Raw genomic sequence first — 9,389 nt, 5'->3', positions numbered from 1 at the left:
GAGAGAGAGTAGAAAGGAGGGAGGGAGGGATGGGGAGAGACAGACACATTGATTGGTTGCCTCCCATACATGCCCCAACTAGGACTGGGGATTGAGCCTGCAACCCAGGAACATGCCCTTGACTGGGAATCAAACCCAAGATCTTTCCGAGCTTGGGCTGACACTCTAACCACTGAGAGTAACACTGGCCAGGGCTGGACTTTACTTTTTATTGATAAAAAGAGAACCATAATAAGTTTTTTTATTTAAATATGTTATGGTATATCTACTCTGTGTATATATGAAATACTAAAGTGGCTTTTAGATTAGATGGTCATGGTGAACTGTTTTGTAAAATAAGTAAATTTGAATGGGGGTTGTCTTCTCAAAAAGTACAAATATACCTATTGATTCTTTTTAAAGACATGGAATCTCAACACTTGTACATGGCTTTTTTGTTGTTAGTATACACACATCCAGAGGAGAGCCCTGAGACTGAAAATACACCTCCCTAAGTGGAGGGCAGGGAAACACCAAATGAAGAGGCTGGCCAATCCAGTTTGGTAATTAATAGAGTTTATTAAGGGAAACTTACATACAAGGCCTGTCTGGGGCAGCTTAAAGATGAAATATCCCTATACTCCTTGACAGGCACCAGGAAAGCATATAGGGTAAATGGGGGCATAGGTACAGGCACGAGTGTGTGAATACTACCAGGTCAGGACAACAACCTGTTGCAGAAACCCGCATGTAGAGGGAGGTCAGGGAGGGGTCCTGGTTTATGTCAGAATGAACATCAATTAAGATCAGGCATCTATAAGGGCACTTTGCAGAAAACAACCTCTGTTCTGGCCCAGATGCAGCTTGCGGGACAGATAGCGCTCACATCATGGAACAGTTTCTCCTCCACACTTGTTCATAATCTAACTCTCTTCTTAGTTATATAAGCTGTTGGCTAGGGCTGAACCTGCCTTTACAAAAAGGGTGATTTTAGAAAATGCTAATTTTAGGAGCACCAAAAGCTTTTCTTGGACTTCATATAGATCACAGAGGTAGTACAATTGTTATCAGTAGCATATATTCACAAGGACCAGGAGAAACCAGTTTTCTTATGTTATTGGGACAGAGTTAGAGTGATTTCTATGTTTGTGTGTGTGTGTGTATGTATGTATGTGTATGTGTGTCTGTGTGTGTATATATATATATCCCTAATATGCAACTAGACCGAACGGCAGAACAACCGGTTGCTATCATGTGCGCTGACCACCAGGGGGCGCACGTGGAACGTGGCGGGCGTCGGCCACAGTGGGATGGTGGAGCAGGTGAGCGGGGGCACCAGACTAAGGCGGGACACTAGTTGCTGTCATTGGGGCGAGCCTCTGGTGGTTACTGAAAATTCTTTGCTCCCGTGCTGCAGTCCCACCCGACACTCACACCTGCTGCCAGCGCTGGTCCCGCTTGCACCCGCTGCCAACACCCAGCGCGGTCAGCGGGTGCGAACAGCTGCTGCCAGCCCCAATCACCCCTCAGGGCTTATCCACCTCCCCCTACTCCTGAGGCATGATAAGAACTGGCAGCCGCCTCTTGCACCCACTGCTGCCGCTGGCCCCACTCGCAACCCCTGCCAGCGACTGGCACCAGTCCCAATTGTTTGGTGACATCAGCGTGTGCAAGCGGCAGCTGCTGGCCCTGATCACCCTGAGGGTTTCTCCACCTCCCCCAGCTCCTGAGGGGCATTTGGGGCAGCAGCTTCCGCTCACACCCTGATGATAGTGCCAGCCCCAATGGCTCTGTGCCATCAGGCCCCAATCACTCCGCACCATCAGTGGGTGCGAGCAGGGGCCAGCGCTGTCAGCACGTGGGAGCGGGGCTGCCGGCAGACAAGGGACGGGGGCTGTGGCAGGAGGGGCCAGGCAGGGTCGTGGAAGATGGGCCGAGACCCGCCCCTGTGCCCACCACAGCCTTGTGGCCCACAGTTCCTTTAAAGGTGCACGAATGCGTGAACTGGGCCCCTAGTCTATACTAATAAAAGGGTAATATGCTAATTAGACCAGGAGACCTTCCAGACAAAGCCATGGTGGCAGGGCCAAGGCAGAGGCGGTTAGGGGTGATTAGGCCAGGAGGAGAGGGCAGTTGGGGGTGATTAGGTCTTTTGGGGAGACAGTTGGGGACGAGCAGGCCTGCAGTGGCGGGCAGTTGGGGGCAATCAGGCCGGCAGGAGGCAGCAGTTGGGAGCGAGAAGGCTGGTGGGAGGGGCAGTTGGGCGTGATGAAGCAGGCAGGCATGTGAGTGGTTAGGAGCCAGTGGTCCTGGATTGCGAGAGGGATGTCCAGCTGCTGGTTTAGGTAGTTGGACATCCCCCAAGGGATCCCAGATTGGAGAGGGTGCAGGCAGGGCTGAGGGACACCCCCATGCATGAATTTCGTGCACCGGGCCTCTAGTTTGTCTATAAAAGAAAATGCAAGAGCTTTGGACTTAGAAGATCTGGTGTTTAACTGGTTGCGTGGTCTTGGGCAAGTCCTTAACTTTCTGAACTTCAGTTTTCTCATCTGTAAAGCAGAGATAATAATACATGACCAAACGACTTTATAGAGTCGTTGTGATGATTAAATGATATATGTGTGAATAAGCTTTGTAAACTTGTCAAATAGAAACCAGAAAGGAATTCCCCATATCTTGGGAGTTGTGGCTAGCAAACCTTCAGTTGGGGTCTGTTGAATATATGACCTAATGTATTTTTGAAATCTGGTTAGAAGAGCAATCTAAATCCACATAGGGCTCTTCCAAGAATTTTGGAAGAGGGACAGGTGTCCGATTTCCCTAACCCCCCTGGGGAAATGGAGGAACAGTGAAGTCAAAAAGACTTGCTGAAGTTGAGTGGATAGATGGTGGAATTAAAACTAGAGTCTAGGTGTCTTTTTTTTTTAATCCTCACTTGAGGGTATTTTTTCATCGAAACCTTTTTGGTATACAGGATGTCACTTCAACCAACCGAACCACTAGGTAGGGCACTTTACACTTCACTCCTTGCACTTAATGAGGCTTTATTGCCAACATATTCACTTTTAGGATTGCGCATAGTCTTGATTTATAATCTGAAAACTTGATTATGAATGCTAATTAGACCTGTTGTTGAAATGCATAGGTATATAACCAGGTCATTGGCTGTAGGGTAAAATCCAGCACTGCTGTCTGCACTGTTATAAGATTAACTTAACTGAATTCATACCTCTCAGACAGTTAAACCACATTTTTCTGAGGATAGCTTCAAGGGAAAAATATTTTTGCAAACAGGTCTTCCCAGTAATGAGTATAAACATTACAAATTCAAAAACCTTAGTAGGTATTAATGTTATATCCTAAATAAGGTAGGTCTTAATTGTATCTTAAGCCCCACCTTAACGTAGGTTGGAACTTAATATAAAAGTAGGCTGCATTCAACCAAAGGTGTAATTTATAATCACCTGCTGAGGCATATTTTCCTAAACTCACAAGCTTGGGCCCCGATCTGCACCTGTTAGTTCAGAAACTCCTACCTAGATAATTTTCAAGTGTGTCCCTCTTTAACAACCAGTGGCTTAAGCTGAAGGGATAATTCTAAATAAAACTATGGAGATTTAATAGTAGTAAAAGCTGAGACTTGAAAACTACTCTTAAGAAAAATTAGGTGTGTGATGGTGGTGATTCTCAACACTTCCTCTGTCTTATGACTGCTTCTTTTACTGAAAGAGGAACTAGAGGAACCTAGAACCTGCTAAAAAAAAAAATGTGAACAGGAAATAGCTAGTATCTTTCTGCCTTTAGGATTCAGAAGGAACCGGGAGAACTCATTTAGGGGGCTAAAATCATTGAAAGAAATTAGAGGACTACCATTTAGTGGTAGTGATAATCAGTATTTATTAAGTTTAACTGAACTTAATAGTAGGTTGAAATATACTTAAAATATGCTGATTTCATACATACATGCAGCTAATAATGTATGAGAATATGATCCTGAGAAAATCCAGGAAAAGGGTTATTTCTGCTATTCAAACACTTATTTATTCAATAGATATTGTTTCAGACCCTAAAAAAAAACGCTAAGATGAGAAGAACAGGATCTCTTCTGTCAAGAACTTTACACCCAAAGATATAACCAAGAGGTTTCCATATATGATATTCAGTCAGTAGCAAATGAGGTAACAGTGTTTGCTATGGGCTGCTATCTCTTGAATGTTGAGTAGCTTCATTTTTGGTTTTCTTTCCTGCTCAAGCCTTTCCCTTAACTGTATTTTTCCTTTGAGCCTTTTGAAAATTGATGGTTTAGATATTTTATTGTTGATGAGGCTCATCTTTTCTAAACCAAATACAGGGACTAGCTAGATGAGGGAAGCACTTGCATTGGACTTGAAGATTTGGATAGTCCAGATTACTTAGTTACCTTTTTCGCATTGTTCTCTGTCTTCTGGGATAAGGATTGGGGGTAGGAGTGGAGGTGGGTGAGAGCTATCTGGAGAGAAGCCTTGTACTGCCTGACTAGACCTGCAACACTCTCCTTCTATTACTCTCCCCTTTTGATCTTTACAAATGGATTTCAAAAGGGTTACCCTTATTTTGCCCTTGGGATGAAGTGAGTAACTTTCCACAGGAAGTGCCTTGTATGTAGAGTTGAACTTCTGCCTTTCGCTTTGTACATCTTTGCTAAACATACTTGAATCAGCAAGGAGGGGTTTGAGTATCTGTGAAAATAAACTGCCTTAGCTTTTTGGGGAAGATATTTTTGAGAAAATATGTAGTTTTACATCAACAAAGACTTCTAAAGATTAAACTGTGATGGATTGAACAGTTTCAGTGATGTTTTTAGTTAGGCAAAACTAGAATTTTAAAATGTGGATCTTTTATTCCATGACTGGTTTAGAATAATTGTGGTAGTTAGTTAATAGTACTTAGCTGAGTTTCCTAACTCCATAGGTCTGGCATGATGTTTGAAATCTGACTTTCTAAAATAAATCTTTTTCTGTAGGTGGTCTGCTCTGTGAATGAATAATTTCTGAAGAATGAAGATGATTTAATAATTTGGAGAGTTCTTTAATGAACTTTCATAAATGGTAAAAGTATAATTTATTAAAAAAAAAAGGAAATTCCCTGGTTAAAAATCTTTAGGTGTGTTTCTTTCTGTGTTCCTTATATCGTCACACATTTACTTACTTACTTACTTATTTATATTAAAGCATCTAGAACAAACAAATCTTGTGATATAAATTTCTTATGTTGTGTCATTCTGGGAACTCTTGGGTATTTGTTGTAAGGAGAAAGCAAATACTGCTGTCATCCAATGAAATCTTCAAAATCAGTACATGGAAGTAAAAAATAACCCATTACCAATTTGGAATGAGGATGGTAGCCATTATCATATCACTTACGGTTCTGTTTTTTATTTTTAACTTTCTTAAAGGCAAGAACTAGACAAGCCTTCAGTCTAGATATTTTATTTATTTATTTATTCATTCATTTATTTATTTATTTAGTTAATTATCAAAGGATAGTCCATTGATTTTTTTTAGAGCTAGTGGAAGGGAGGGATAGAGACAGAGAAACCTCAGTGTGAGAGAGACACATTGATTGGTTGCCTCTGGTATGCGCCCCAATGGGCCAAGGATCGAGCCTGCAACTGAGGTACATGCCCTTGATCAGAATCAAACCTGCGATCCTTCAGTCCGAGGGCCGATGCTCAATGCTCTATGCTCTCACCACTGAGCATGCTGGCTAACACCAGTCTTAATATTTTAAATTCATATTGTTGTCCATTATTCTCTCTTTTGGGAAAGTAATTTGTTTAAGTTTTGGAGCACATTAGAATGCCTTGGCTTGAAAGATCTCAATTGCTTGATGTCGCAACCTTCATGGCGAGTTCAGGATGACTTGCAGGAGGGCTGACGACACAATGAGTACACTATATAAGAAATATGAATTTTGAAGGCATTGGGGGCCCCAGTGGAAACCTCTTGCATGAAGAGGAACACTGAGTCTGGGGCCTGCCCACTTTTATTCACTTTGAAAACACATTTGCCCTTTAGCAATACATACAGGCAGGTCAAAGGTAAAGTTTGGTAAACAATGTAAGGATTATCAGGTCAGGAAATCACCTCCAGCCATGGCAATCACAGCAGCAGCAATCTTGTGTTGATTCCAGCCCTGTTGGGGTCAAGGTCCATTGGTCTTCCAATGTCGTCTTTGCACTTTCATGCAAATGCTTGTTATGCTTTGGCCTCTGGCAGCTCGACATAATCTATGTATGGCTATTAAGATATTTTTATTGATTTCAGAGAGGAAGGGAGAGGGAGAGAGAGCTAGAAACATCAATAAGAGTCATTGATTGGCTGCCTCCTACACGCCCTCTACTGGGGATCAAGCCTGCAATTTGGGCATGTGCCTTGACCAGGAATCAAACCGTGACCTCTTGGTTCATAGGTTGATGATCAACTACCACCACACCAGCAAGGCACTAGTTGCATTTTAAGATAGACTAGGATCGTAAGTTTAATGCCTAGGGACCAGAGAGTGTTGTCTCATTAATTGGAGCCCAGGCCAGAGGCTGAGTTAGTACAAATACAATGCTAAGGAAATAGCTCTGTGCTATGCTGTAGTGACCTGGAATAAAACAGAGTGTGTTCACTAACTATAGCAACCCTGTTCTCTTGTTAGTTGCTTAAGGGCAAATGAAGCAATGGTCATAGTCTGCCTTTTAAGTAAATGGAGTTTCAACTCAAAAGATACTAAGGAACATAAGAGAATATGTTCTGTTTATATGTCATTGTATGATGGGAAAATTGCCTGTTTTATAAAATAAAGCAGCTGAATTAAATTATTCCTTAGGAATCATTCCTATTGATTAAGAGCAAGACTTTGAAGTGTGACAGCCTTAGGTTCAATAGCTGCCTGTGTGACCTCAAGCAAATTATAACTTTGGGTCTGTTTTTCTCATCGGAAAGAAAAAAAGAAAGAAACAGGGACAGTAGTAAAGCCTAATATGCAAGATGGTGAGTACTAATTAAAATAGCATATATAAAACATTTGCCAGAGTATTAAACATTTAGTGTTATTGTCATTCTCTGATTCTATGTTCAGATTTTCACTTGACTATTTGAATAAATACTTTTATTTCAGTAAGCACTTTACAGTTTTTAGAGCACTGAAGAAGAGAATCTTGGACTCCTAAAACATATGAGCCAACTTTTCACCCAGGACGGATCCCTGGCAGGTGATTGTCCAGGCTGCTTGAATATGTCCCGGAACTACAGAAATTAACATCACCCAGTGTTTATTTTTTATGTATGCTGTTTCTATGTGTTTCTATATTTTTTAAAACAAAAAAATCATTTTTCTAAGGTATATATTTTTAATGAGATGATAATAGTAATTGCCCTTTTCCCTTCATACATTTTACCATCAGTGAATAGTTTTATGATGTGATTTGTGTTGGCTATGTGTAAATCCATTCTGTGGCTTATTTAACCAATTTCCTATTTGCACATTTATTCATTAAACAAATGTTTTATACCAGTGGTTCTTAACCTTCCTAATGCCGCGACCCCTTAATACAGTTCCTCATGTTGTGGTGACCCCCAATTTCATTGTTACAAATTGAACATAATTAAAGCATAGTGATTAATCACAAAAACAATATGTAATTATATATGTGTTTTCCAATGGTCTTACGCGACCCCTGTGAAAGGGTCGTTCGACCCCCAAAGGGGTCTCAACCCACAGGTTGAAAACCGCTGTTTTATACATTGCCTGCTCTATGTCAAATACCATTCTAGGAATTGGGTCTTAGTCTTGAATAGGATATATACCAAATACCTAAATTATTTCTGATTTGGGGGGCAGGGGGGAGGTATTTTGTTGGTTGGTTTTTATGGAAACAGGAAGAAATCACCTGAAATCCCACCAGTCTACAACAGGACCATGTTTTGGTGACCTTGGCATTCATCTCTTTATTTTTTTTACTACTCCATAATAACACTGCAGTGGAAGTTTCATAGGAAAGTCTTTACAAATATCTTCTACTAATCACTTAGCCAAGTAGGTGCCAGAGGCTGTGTAAATTTTCCAAGGCTTTGAGTACTACCTGACTGATCTCTAGAAAGGGGGTATCCACTTGTAACTTAGTATGTGAGGATGCCTATTTCCTTAAACTCTTAGCAAGGTTAATATTTTTCAGCCTTTGCCAGTTAGATATGCTCACCTGATTCGTAAAGGAACTAAAGCAGCAGTTGCCAACCTTTTGGACCTCACGGACCGACCACCAGTGGTGCATGGATCACTGGTTGGCGACTGCTGAACTAAAGCACCCTTCTTGACATCTACCATAGTTAAAAACACATTTTACAAGACCTAGTGCTTAAGTCTTCCCTAGTGCTTAAGTTCCCAAAGATTATGGGCAGCATTCTACTAAGAGATGTCACCACAGTAATTTGAAAAATGAAGAACTTAGCTTTCTAGTAGGTGACTACCACATTCTGATGTACCTTTGCCAAGCCCCTACTATTCACAATAATTCCCAAATTCTTTAAAAAGATATATTCAACTACTCTCTAATTAGTTCTCTTTATCCAACTTTGAACTGTTTGACATGAAGGATTGATGAGAACAGGACCATGTCCCTAGGCAAAGCCTACCTTAGGATAACCTTCCACAGGTCTGATGTGAGGGTGATGAGAAACTATAACCCTGATTTTACATTTAAACTGAGAGGTTTAGGAAATTGCTCTGGTCAAATATCTGGTGACCTAGAGATGTATCTTGGTCTTGAGAGTTGAGGCCCAAGTTGTTTCCTGTACCAGGTATCTAATGTAAACATAGGCATAGTTATAAATTCATTCATTCTGTACCTATTTTGTGAAGGCCTACTATGTGCAAGGAGCTGTCCAAGGGTTTGAGTATTTATGTGTGAATCACGTATATCTTGTCCTCAATGAGATGAGAGGTTATTTTTACTGAGGACATACATTATGCCAACTATGTGCTAAGTAGTTAACAAAGCTTAGTAAGACATGGATCTGCTCTCAAAGAGCTTATACTCTAGTGGTATCCTATATAATAAAAGCCTAATATGCTAAGTGTCCAGTCATCTGTTCAATCAAAACGTAATCTACACTAATAAAAGAGAAACATGGTAATTAGCGTACGACCGCTACCCTTTTCATTGGCTAATCAGTGAGTGTATGCAAATTAACTGTCAGCCAAGATGGCGGCCGGCAGCCAGGCAGCTGGAAGCGAACATGAGGCTTGCTTGCTGCAGTGAAGGAGGACTCCAACGTTCCCCGCCTGCGCTGCCGGCCTCTGAGCTGCAACTCTAAAAAACTTTGTAACAAATATAGAAGCTAAACAAAACCCCGGGATCTCAGAGCTGGAGTTATACATTGTTT

General features: G+C 41.4%; 1 protein-coding gene across 2 annotated transcripts in view; it reads left to right on the top strand.

Moving 5' to 3' along the window:
- LOC102247674 (cytochrome c oxidase copper chaperone) overlaps positions 1 to 5,116 on the top strand; it is an 8,842-nt gene extending 3,726 nt beyond the window's left edge. For both annotated transcript variants that reach the window (XM_014546978.1, XM_005875341.2), the window contains exon 3: positions 4,982 to 5,116. The gene's annotated coding sequence lies outside the window, so the exon portion shown is untranslated. The remainder of the gene's footprint in view (positions 1 to 4,981) is intronic.
- Positions 5,117 to 9,389: the final 4,273 nt, after the last annotated feature.

This window comes from Myotis brandtii, unplaced genomic scaffold (assembly GCF_000412655.1).
Source record: "Myotis brandtii unplaced genomic scaffold, ASM41265v1 scaffold46, whole genome shotgun sequence".
Taxonomy (NCBI): domain Eukaryota; kingdom Metazoa; phylum Chordata; class Mammalia; order Chiroptera; family Vespertilionidae; genus Myotis; species Myotis brandtii.
This window is presented reverse-complemented; position numbering and strand designations above follow the sequence as displayed.